The sequence below is a fragment of the Nycticebus coucang genome, chromosome 2 (assembly GCF_027406575.1).
Source record: "Nycticebus coucang isolate mNycCou1 chromosome 2, mNycCou1.pri, whole genome shotgun sequence".
Taxonomy (NCBI): Eukaryota; Metazoa; Chordata; class Mammalia; order Primates; family Lorisidae; genus Nycticebus; species Nycticebus coucang.
The window spans coordinates 25,842,342-25,855,271 of record NC_069781.1 but is presented as its reverse complement, the minus strand read 5'-3'; positions in this window follow the sequence as shown (position 1 = coordinate 25,855,271).

The window sequence follows — 12,930 nt, the reverse complement described above, 5'->3', positions numbered from 1 at the left end:
ACTTTTAGGATGTCTTCTTCGCTCACATTGGCTGACACCTCAGAGGTCCTGGGTATCTCTCTTCCTACAGCATCTGATTCTGTAGGGTCCCTCCAGGTGGCTCAAAGCATGTCGTTCTCAGGATAGTTATATTTCTTACATGGAGACTGGGTTCTGAGAGATGGTTCTGAGAGACTGGGTTCTGAGAGATGCGAAGTGGAAGATACCAGACCTGTGGGCCACTACAGTTAAAACTGAGGGTGTTAATTCTTCCATATCCTGCTGGTCAGAATAGTCTCAGAGCCCACCCAGAGTAGAGAAGGGAAGAACGTCTCCACCTCTTGATGCGGATGGGAAATATTGTTGGTGCCATCTTTGGAAATACAATCTGCCATGTTCACAATCAGTCACCCACACAATCATCATCTTATCCACTCTACCTTATAAGCATCAGTCAAATGCACCTCTCTTCCCTTCCCCACTGTCATCGCCTGTGGACCATCATATTTTCTCTCCTGGCCTCCTGCCTTAGCCTTCTATTGTTACCATGCTGTATAGATTTCTATAATGTATTCATCTTATCTAACGGAAACTGTATCTTTTTAAACATCTCATTTTGTTTAAAAGATTCATGTTTCTAAGACTGATTAGAGTCTCCTACATGTAGCTCTGCAGAAACTTCTAGGACAGTATTTTCAACCTTTTTTATTTCATGGCACACTTGAACCTATAGCTAAACTTCCACCACGCGCTTAAATTATGTTGGTAAGAAAAGAGTAATAAACAGAATATACTTACTGTGCTTTGAGTGTCTTTCAAAAATAATTTAATTAATGATCTTCAAAATTTTTCTTGGCATGCCTCAGATCCTCTCATAGCACACCAGTGGAAAAATCATTGTTCTAGGAAGATGTGTACAGTGCCTGGGTGAGGGTGATTTCTGCCTTCACAGATATAGGTTTTACTGACTCACATCATCAAAATTCATCCTGATTTCTAATACCTACCAATTGGAAACTAGGAAAAACTTCTCCCTTCTCCCCACAAATTAAAAGACTATTGCAAATTATTCAGAAAATACAATGTATACATACTAACGGAATGCTTCCATTTAATAATGCTTTTATGACTAAAAAACCCAATAATGTGTTGATATTTATTGACAGGAATTAAGATAAAATCTACTCTTAAAAAATCAAGAAAATCAAAATAACGAATAAAGATGACAGTGGAAACTAATTAGAAAAATAAAATTGGATAGAACAGATAAATCCATTCAAGAGCTGTTTCCATAGGAAAATGAAAACCAATTAAAGAGATAAATCTCTGGCAAATTTAATTATTAAAAATACGAGGCAACACAAACAACCATATTTATTCTGAATTTGAAAAGAATGAGTGGCATGAATATTTAGAAATTATTAACAATACCATAAACTGTCGTGTGCTAATGAATATATAAATCCTGATAAAAATTCTCTTTTCTACCGAGCTACTAACCCAATGCACTCCAAAGCTTTGCTCTTCATCTTAGCAGCCCTAAAACAGAAAAATTAGAAAGAAGGCCACTGGCCAACTCTTCAGCTTTGGCAGGGCTGTTTGACTCCTTTCTCTACCTAAAAATGCAAACAGTTTGAGTTACACTGCAAACCTCAGAGCACATGTCTGTTCCTTTCAAGCAGTATGACCTTGTCTCCTTTCAAGCAGTACGACCTTGTCTCCTTTCAAGCTAAACTGTAAAAAAGCCTAATTGAAAAGTAAGCCTGGGGAATGTGGAGAGTAGAGGGCAAGGAGCCCAGAGTTAGACCTGAAAAATACTGAACTGAGGACTTTGTTATAGGAAAAAGCAACAGGGGAATAGAATGGCTCAGGAAGAAATGATAACTATTTCATGGGGAAAAGTTAAACAACTTTGTACTAAGCTAATCAGTTACACTTCTGATCAAGCCCCACCATTTCTAAATTGTAGCTGTGTAACTTGTGATTTTATCTTTTCTATACATTGGAGGTAATCCCAACTTATCTCATAGACATGTTAAGCGAAGATAACATATGTGAAGTATTTTGCAAAGACTTGTGATCGTGGTCCAGAGAGAGGGGGGCTCACTGCTCATTTGGGGATGACATAGGTTGACACTTGCTTCCGATCTGTTCTAGAATAGTCAGGACATTCAGCATCCAAATACAAAAGAAGTTCCTTCTCTCCTCAGACATGCCCAGAGCTACCAGTGGGCTGCTATGAGGCTGAAGACCTGTGATAAGTCAGAGGCCCAGTTGTTCCAGCCACATCAGGAGAGTATCACTCCAGCACCCAGCAATCTCTCAAGGATGCAATAAAAGCCACTTGTCTCCTCTTCTCAGATGTCCAGATTTGTTGACCCACAAGGCCTTTGGGCAAGAGGGTCTATGAACCACGAGTTGGGTATAGGGTTGGAGAACTGACCTTGACCTATGAAACAAATATTTGAAGACCTCATCAGGACTCAGACCCACGTAGGAAAGCACAGAGCACAGTAGAATCCTCAAGAGGCAGCCCAGTTCAAACAAGACTAGATGTTTGTTGATTTCCTTGTGGTTTGACATGTGATTATTTGAACTTTGGCATAGTACTCCTTGGTTTCTCCTGGGAAATATTTAGTAAACATTGATCATTAATGTTTTATGGAATGGATTTTCTTTAAGGAGGAATACAAAGAAGATTTGACTCTGGTGTCATGAGTAGCAAGATGGGAGGCTGCCGTTGGAGATGGAAATTCCTGAAATAGATAATCGTACAATGCAGCTTATGTTCCTGATAAAAGTGTATTTCATATCACTGAAAGAAAGAGGAGCTTATTCTATGAGTGACGTGGTTATCCATTTGGGAAAAACCATAAACTAACCAACTATTTTGGGGGAAAAATAGAAAATTTTACTCAAAAATGGATTCATATAAAATATAGACTTAAACATGAAAAAAATTATAGTAGAATATATTGGTGAATATTCATATAATCTTTGCATGTGAAAAGCCATTAGAAGCGTAATATAAAAATCAGAAACCACAAAAGAAAAGATTAATGAGACTAAAGGGGGCCAGGAGCAGCAGCTCACACCTGTAATAGTAGCTATTTGAGAGGCTGAGGCAGGAAAATCACTTGATGTCAGGAGTTCAAGACCAGCTTGGGCAGTATAGCAAAATCCTGTCTTTAAAAAAATTTTTCTTTTTTTAATTAGCATGTGCCTGTGATCCAAGCTACTCAGGAGGCTAGGGCAGTTGAATCTCTTAAGCCCAGGAGTTGGCAGTTATAGTGAGCTGTCTTTGTACCACTGTACTCCAGCCAGAGTGACAGAGACCTGTCTCTTAAGATAAAAGAAAGACTAAAACTTACAATTCCATAAAACAACAACAGTAAAAACAGTAACAAAGAATAAATACTGGGAAACAAATGCTTTTTCAAATACCAAATTTGAAATACACTTCAAATAAATTTCAAGTATATTTTGAAAATATATATATAAAGATTTCTTATAAGTTAACAATAATAAATTAAAATTCTCAAAGAAAAATGGGCAAAGTAAAAAAAACCACATTTTATAAATAATGGCTGAGTTTAGGGTAAAAAGAAGATTCAAGTTTAGCAGCTGTCAAACAGATGCAAATTAAAACAAGGGGATGTCATTCTGTTTACCAGATTGGCAAAGATACAAAGTAATTGCAATGCCTAATGTTGTCAATTATATAAGATCGTTACTCTCATTGACCAAAGGATGAGCATATAAGTTAGCACACATCTTCTGAAGAAACTTGGCAATATAAATTAAAAGTCTTTAAAATTGCTTTTACTTTGTACAGCAATGTAACTTTCAGGAATTTCTCTATCCTGAGAAGGGAGTAGAATATTTTAAAAATAAAGAAAAATGTTAAACTCTCTAACCAACCAAAAATAATAAGTAGGTTAAAGAACAATAATACTTAAGTAGAACCTCTGTAGTTCACCACCCAAAGGACTATAACAAACTGGTCAATATACAGAAGTGGTCAACATAGGGAACTAGGCCTACTATACTGATATGCACATGTGGGTGCATGTCTGGGCTATGAAAATGAGGTCATCTTAAGGAGGTGGTCAGTAATGAGGTTCTACTATATATACAATGTTGTATTATTAAAAATAAGATGTATTGTTTTTTTGAATCTTTTTTTTTTTTTTTTTGAGGCACAGTCTCACATTGTCAACCTGGGTAGGGTGTCATGGCGTCACACCTCACAGCAACCTCAAACTCTTGAGCTCAAGCGATTGTCTTGCTTCAGCCTCCCAAATAGCTGGGACTACAGGCGCCCGCCACAACGCCCAGATACTTTTAGAAACAAGGTCTTACTCCAGCTCAGGCTGTTCTTGAACCTGTGAGCTCAGACAATCCACCCGCCTTGGCCTCCCAGAGGGCTGGGATTACAGGTGTGAGCCACCATGCCTCGCCAGATATATTGTCTTTGAAAAATGTTCATAATTGGCTTGGCGCCTGTAGCTCAGCAGCAAAGGGTGCCAGCCATATATACCGGAGCTGGCAGGTTCGAATCCAGCCTGGGCCTGCCAAACAACAATGACGACTACAACCAAAAAATGGCCAGGCATTATTGTGGGCACCTGTAGTCCCAGCTACTTGGGAGGCTGAGGCAAGAGAATCTCTTAAGCCCAAGAGTTTGAGGTTGCTATGAGCTATGATGCTACAGCACTCTACCCAAGGCAACAGCTTGAGACGCTGTTTAAGAAAAAAAAAAAAAAGTTCGTAATATATTAAAAAGAATGACCCTATTTTATTATATATTATATGCTATATATTATATTTGCACACTCAAAGACATAGAGAATATATGGAAGAATTTAAGAGTTAAGGTTCTTTTATTCATAAGAAACTGAAGCTGACCTAGGCCAACTTAAGAAAAAAAAAAAAGGAATAAATTTATTGGAAAAACACTGGAATATCTCATGAAATTTAAGGAAGAGTTGTATTTTCAAGATATGGTCAGATAAGGAACAAGAATAATGCCAGGATCCTTCTCAATAGATGAATTTGGAAAATTTCTTCTACAGCTTTGATGAAATGATTCCAATCTAGGCCCTGTGTCTTTGTAGTCCAATGTAAAATTTTAAGAAGAGGGTTTCTGATTGGCCCAACATGGGCCAGCCATGAACATTTGTGAACTCTGGCCAGGTAGGCAGGAACAGGTCGTATTGACATGGCAACTGGAGGTCACTCTCTGTGAATGGGGGGCCAGGGGCAGCAACAGAGAGCTGGACAAGTGCCCCAAGAGACGCCACTAGGAGAACACGTGACCTCGGGGGGTTAGGACTATCTGTGCCTTTTAATTTAGGTTTGTATTGCTCAGAATGATTTGGTTGCAAACAATAAAAACACAACAGTCATCATTAAGTGGAAAGTAAAAATTATCCAAATGCAGCAAGACCAGGTGGGATTGGCCCAGGAAAAGCTGGAAACAGAATCCTGGCTGCCGCTGCCAGATGACTTTGTGCATCGCTTACTCCGGATTCTCTGGGAACTTCGGCTGACGTCCCTGCGTTTCTCCACACGCCTGCAAGAGGTTCCCCCGTCTTGTATCCCACTGTTTTGCTACCAGAAGGAGACTGATATTCCCTCCATCTGATCCCAAATTTTTCAATACCAGAGAATACTCAGATTGACCGGTTTCTTTGCTGTCTTACCATTGTACGCATCCCTGGCACGTGGTTAAAATAAGCATGTTAAACAAATAGTAACTGTGAGGGAGATGAGGACGGCCTAGTCCAGGATGACTCCTGAGACTGGGGGACACGTGATGATATCACTAGCTCAGCCAGGCTTCAGAGGTGTGCCAGTAGACTTGGAGGGTCTAGAAGCATTGAAAATGTAAGCATTAGAGTCAGATAGGAATGTAAACATTTGAGTCAGACCATCTGGATTTGAATTCTCGCTCCACTACTGACCAGCTGTGTAACTATGGAGACGAGATATTTCCAACTTTCAAAGCCTTGGATTCGCCATCCATAACAATGGAGAGGGAGTAAGAGCAAGTTCACAGGGCTCGTTGTGAAAATAATTAAATACGCTGCACAACATGCTCACAGTCGTTGACTAACACAATTATCTTCATTCAGACATGCTGCATTATGCTCTCAAGTTCACTTTCACCGCCTTTGCGGTTAGAAGGGATTTTTTTGCCTAATGATAGTGTAAGTTTCATGTTTCAACTTCTCCTGCCAGTTCACCAGTTTGTTTCTCTGGTAAACAGAACAAGGGTGTGACTTGTGTCAGTGGGGAGAAATAACTCTGGAGAGCTCATCTTTGTTCTGCTCCATATTATACAGAGCCTGTGCTATGAGAGGAGTTTGCAGCTTGCACTGGAATGCTCTTGGCAGCTTCCAGGCTGCAGTAGCTGGGAGATGGTGACAGTCATATTGGGGGAGCACAGGCCCAGCCCAGCAAGCTCTGGGGCACCGTGGGAACAACCACACAATCATACCCACACATTTCTGCTACCCTTCCCAAAGATGAGCATACCCCGCGGGGTTTGGCTCTACTCTCTAAATCTTAAGATTGAAACTAATATTGCCCTTCATGAAGTTTTAAAGCATCAGGTGAGGAATTGAAATACATCTTCTATCTAGGAGATTATGTAAATTTGAAAGCAAAAGCTATTTATATGATCTTTTTCTTGAGATAGGTGATTCTTTGAAGGTTAAAGTGGCACCAAGAATAAGAAGGAAATTTTGGCTAAGCACGGTGGCTCACGCTTATAAGCCCAGCACTTTGGGATGCCAAGGTGGGAGGATCACATGAGACCCAGGAGTTCAAGACCAGTTCTAATTCACAGTGAGACCCCCATCTCCACAAAGAATAAGAAAAATTAGCTGGGTGCGGTGGTCTTAGCTACTTGGAAGGCTAAGGCAAGAGGAACACGTGAGCCCAGGAGTTTGAGGCTGCAGTGAGCTATGATCACACCATTGCATTCTACCCTAGGTAACAGATCAAGACCCTATCTCTAAATAAATAAATAAATATAAGCATTTTGTTTTTAAAAAAGGAAATTTTGTGAGTAAATCTTATGTTTATTTGTTTTGGTAGAATAAACTTTAATATTTTATATAAAAGTCCTAATTTTTATATCTTCCAATATGTTAGGGCAAATTATATTTTCCCAAGATCGCCACACCAATGTATATCCTGACCACATACTCTGATTCATGCAAATAACAAATTTCATTCAAAAGACATTGATTGCACCCCGGTAACGATTGACCCTGACGCTTGACTGAATGTCTCTTCCTATACCCTGTTTTGCTTTAGTGCAATGTGAAAAGTTCAGAGAGTAGAATTAAATTCCCTATGCTTGATTCTCGGTTTATCATCTTTACCACTAAGGTGAGTGACTTAACCTTTCAATGCCTCTGTTTATTTGTAAAATATGGATATTAATTGTTCCTAATTTATGGAGTTGTTGAAAATTGAGTTAACCCACTAAATACCCCAGAACAGTTCTGAAAACATATCATATGTTTGATGTATACTATCTGATATAATCCTGTGTCATCATTCAAGTGGCCGATGTGTATCTAGAAAGGGAGAAAGTAAGACTTAGAGAAATAGTGTCACCTGAGTATCAAGCTGATTTCTTCATTCAGGTTAATCAGTGAAAGTGAGAAATTGCTGGTTGTCCCTTGTTTAGTGTCATCATAGCTCACTGCAGTCTCAAACTCCCAGCCTTAAGCAATCCTCCTGCCTCAGCTCCCAAATAGCTGGGACTACAGGTGCACACCAATATGTCTGACTCATTTTTCTATATTTTGTAGAGACAGGGCTTGCTCTTGCTCAGGCTGGTCTACCTCAAGTAATCCTCCCACTTTGGCCCCGCAGAGTGCGAGGATTACAGGTGTCAACCACCTTGCCCAGCCAAAATTTAAATTTTTGATCCCCACAAATCCAATCACTCCCTTGACCACAGTCTCAGGAAAAAGAGGGAAAATTGGACAGCAGATGCCACCGCAGGACTTGAGATCTACAATAACAGGATATGCTGAGCACAGCAGAGCTCTCTCGTTATCATACAAGCCAGTCACCTGCTCCCATCCTGTCTGTTCACAAGTCAGGAAATGAAATAGGGGAAATTGACAAGTAAGCACACTCTAGAAGTTTCGCTGGTGCTGTGGTTCTCTCACACTTTGTTATCAGCAGGATACAGAAATGTCAAGGATGAGATGAGTGTGCAGCCTGTGTCTCCCAAAGCTGTACCAGCTTGGAGGCCCAGGAAGAGAAATGCAGTCTGGAGGCTGGCTCAGCAATGCCAAGCATGACCCCCTGGGCACCAACAGCTCTCTCCGCCCTCCAATCTGATTCAAAGCCTCTCGGGTAGGCTCACAGACTCAGAGGATCTAACCAACTCTGGTTCCCATTCTGGCTCCAGTGTGCCCCCCTGACAGGGTTGGAAATACAATAAATCAACATCTATAAAGAACCCACACAGTGTAGTGTTCACCTGCTTCACTTGGGTAGTTAATTCCAGACTCTCTGAAAGGTTACAGAGTCCTGCCAGCTCAAGGCCTACATATTTCTTTTTCTTTTTTATTTTTTTTTTTGAGACAGAGTCTCACTTCATCACCCTGGGAAGAGTGCTGTAGCATCACAGCTCACAGTAACCTCAAACTCCTGAGCTCAAGTGATCCTCTTCCTCAGCCACCCAAGTAGCTGGGACTACAGGTGGGCACCACAATGCCTGGCTAGTTTTAGAGATGGGGTCTCACTCTTGCTCGGGTTGGTCTCAAACTCCTGAGCTCAGGCAATCCACTTGCCTCCTTCCCCCAGAATGCTAGGATTACAGGTGTGAGTCACTGTGCCTGGCCTTTTCTTTCTTTCTTCCTTCCTTCCTTCCTTCCTTCCTTCCTTCCTTCCTTCCTTTCTCTCTCCCTTTCTCTCTGCTCTCTCTCTTTCTTTCGAGACAAGGTCTTGCTCAGGCTGGTCTTGAACTCCTGACCTCAAGTGATCCTCCTGCCTCGGCCTCCCAGAATGCCAGGATTATAGGCATGAGCTACTGCATCTGACCTTTTTTTTTTTTTCTTTTCTGAAATAGGGTCTTGCTCTGTTACCAAGGCTGTAGTCAGTGGCACAATCTAGCCTCAAGCTACAGCCTCATATTCTTGGATTCAGCGGATTCTCCTGCTTCAGCCTCCTGAGTAGCTGGGACTATAGGCGTGCACCACTTTGTCCAGCCAGATAATATATTGTGGCTAATTTTTAAATTGGTTTGTAAGACAGGGTCTCACTATGTTGCCAGACTGGTCTCAAGCTCCTGGCCTCAAATGATCCTCCCACTTCAGCCCCCCTAACAGCACTGGGACTACAGGCATGAGCCATCATGTCTGGCCATGGTTTATATTTCACATCAGCCTCCTCCAGCTTCAGTTCAGGCTATCAGAACGCTCCACTAAAACCTCAAATCTGACCTCCTTATAATCACAGAAATACTAATTTGAAGGAAAAAACAGTTTATAAACAACTTTAAACTTGTATTCGGCTGTCACGCCACACAGCTGCAGTTCATCCTTAATTAACCTAGTTTAGAAATCTCCCAGTTATTTTGCAGAATAGCAGATTCTACACACTGTGTTGGGCAAAGTGTAGCTTCCTATCATTTTGGTGGGGACAGTGGCTTTCAGATGAAGGTTCCTCATCACCTCACCATGGCTGACTTGGAAAGCACCCCTGGTCTGGGTAGCTTGGTTCAGCAAGCTGGCTTCTCTCCTGGGGAACCATTAGGAACACACAGTACATTCCACTGTTGTGTAACCACCGCTACTGTTTAGACACAGAACAATTTCATTACCACAAAAGGAAACTTCATACCCATCTAAGGGTGGGGAACCTGTGGCCTTAAGGGCATATGTTGACTTCTAGGTCCTTACGTGAAGCCTTTTTTTTTTTTTGAGACTGAGTCTCACTTTGTCACCCTTGTTAGAGTGCCATGGCCTTATAGCTCACAGCAACCTCTAACTCTTGGGCTTAAGTAATCCTCTTGCCTCAGCCTCCCAAGTAGCTGGGACTACAGGCGCCCGCCACAATGCCCGGCTATTTTTTTGTTGCAGTTGTCATTGTTGTTCAGCAGGCTGGGGCCAGGTTGGAACCCGTCTGTCTTGGTGTACGTGGCTGGCTCACTACCCACTGAGCTACTGGCACTGCCCATTAAGTGAAGCCTTTTGACTGAACCCAAATTTTGCAGGACAAATCCTTTTATTAAAAGAGGTGCAAAAGAGAAAGGTGAAGCTTTTCTTGCCACCTTTGGTGTTTAGGAAAGAGCATTCTTTTTTTTTTTTTTTTTTTTTTTGCAGTTTTTGGCTGGGTCTGGGTTTGAACCCGCCACCTGCGGCATATGGGGCCAGTGCCCTACTCCTTTGAGCCACAGGTGCCACCTGAAAGAGCATTTTCAAAACCAGAGGGCTGCAGTTTCCCTATCTGGGCACCCTCTCTAAATCCCTGGCGACCACTAATCTATGTCGTTTCCTGTCTCTATGGTTTACCTGTTCTGGATATTTCATATCAATTGAATTGTACAGATAATGTGTTTTTTTAAGAGATGAAGTCTTGCTATGTTGCCCAGGCTGGAGTACAGTGGTCCACAGGTGCGATCATAGCACACTATAGTCCAGAACTCCTGAGCTCAACCAATCCTACCATCTCAGCCTCCCAAGTAGCTGGGACTGCAGGCATATATCACTCGCCTGGCCAGGTAATGTCTTTTGACAGGCAAGGCTAACCTATTTGATTTAGACTGGCTTGGGAGGCCCCAGGCCAATCAAGGACCCCCAGTTCACTGGCCCCTTCACAGTCTATCCCTCTTTAACACCTCCTAATATATTAAACAGGGTTGGTTGGGCTGCTTCTTCAGGGATTTCCATGGGTTGAAAACCCAGTTTTCTTCTTCAGCGGGCCAATCCTGACCCACCTTGGCCTTATCCATCAAAGCCAACAGCTCCAACACTCTGGTGGGGACATTCTGCTATAAGGAGTGTCCTCCCTAATTATATTTAAAGCCAAGGAACTAGATGCAATTTCTGGAGGAAGAGGTGCTCTGTGGAGCTCCAACACAAGGGAGTGGATGGAGGAGAAGTTCATAAAGAAAGACTAAGAAAAAGTAGGCGGAGAAGTAAGAGGAAAACCCAGGGCTGTGAGATGTCACAGAAGCCAAAGGCGACCAAGCTGCAAGTAGAAATGTGTCAATGGCGAGCCAATAAGGGGAGGACCAAATGGACAAACTTCACAAGGGCAGTTTTGGCAGGGAGATGCTTTGGCTGGAAACCAAATTGCTGTGGGTTTCAGGAGACAGGGGAGGTATGGGCGTGGAGATGGTCAGGATAACCAACACTCTCAACAATTTTCACTGCAAAGGAGAGTAGGGAAAGCGAATTGCATGTAAAGAGGAGCCTGGGCTCTAAGGAAGGCTTCTCTGGGTTTTCTGTGTGTTCGTTTTGGGACATGGAAAAAAGGAACATGTTTTACTGTTGATAGGTAAAACTCTTCCCATGGGAAGAGATCCAAGATGCAGGAGAGGCGATACCCACATATTTGGTCCTTCAGAAGGCATAGGATGGATCCGGTACAAGGATCCTCTGAAGGTGAATCTTTCCTAGCTGTGAAAGTCTCGGGGGAAGACTCTACCAGGCACACGATCTGTGGAACATATCTGGAAGCACAGCATCTCCAGGAAGGGACTGGGTGTGGTGATGGAATGGCTGTGGAAGGCGTGGGCTGGGGTTCCAGGGTGACCTCCGCCTCCTCCCCAGACTAGCCTGTCCTTGCCTCACAAGGATTACCCTTAAGTGTCTTAGACAAGGAACTGGTGCAAAGCCAACCTGGCCCCTGTCAACATACCTCCTCTGGGACTTCCTCACAGCTGTCCTAGAGGCAGACAAAGCCTCTATTTCAGAGTCTTTCAGTGTAAGAAAGGAACATAAATGAATGGAAAAGCAAGATTCAAGCAAAGCCAGAAAACAACATTCCTGACTCCCAAACTCTAATCCCGCCCCATTTGACAGATGTGACATCCGTCAGATGGTGCTGGCTCAGAGAGGCGAACCAATCAAATGCGGGAAGGAAGTCCAAGTAAGTGCACATATTGTTTGGAGGAAGGATAAACAACATCTCCACTTGAGAAAATAAATAAATCTGGAGGGTTGTGAATCCTAAACTACCCCATCTCTATGGCATGGACATCCTGAGATTTGTTTGGCCTCTCAAGGGTAGTTGGCTCTGTTTCCAACAAGATTACACAAAAGCCAGGCCAAGCAGGAATAGAGGGGTAATTGTCACATCTCCTGAAAGTAACTTGTCAGCCATGGCACTGGTGACTGGGTGCCAGAGGCCAGAGCACTCAGGAAAGGTTGGGGACATCAGTGTGTGTCAGCCTGCAGCATTGACGGAAGCATCCATCAGCTCTGATCATCACCCCTGGCTTAGGATTTCTTCAGGCCTCCACCTTACTCTGACATTTACAATCCCATTTAAACTAGCTTCCCCTATCCTCTTGGTTGTGATCATGAGATTAGGGCATGATTGTTAGGGGCCCAGAGGGCATAGAAAAATAGTATTAATTCTCAGGACTAGGCACAACCCTCAAAAGAAGAAAAAAAAGTATGGGGCAAAATGTTTTTTTCAAAGCCAGGACCTTATCTTGCCCTCTCCATGTGATTGCCACAGATACGAGTGCCAGCAATTTTGCATGCCTCCTGGGTTGGACTGCAAGGGTTCAGAAGTGTTGGTTCCTAAACAGCACTTTCAGGGCACTATCTCATTTAATTTGCACATTTCTATGGGCCCAGCACTTGTCATTGGAATTTTGCAGATGACAGAACTAAGGCTCAAACATGTTAATGTCGTGTTCATGGTCATAGGGTCAGCAGAGTAGCCAGAGTTTGAACCTGGGTC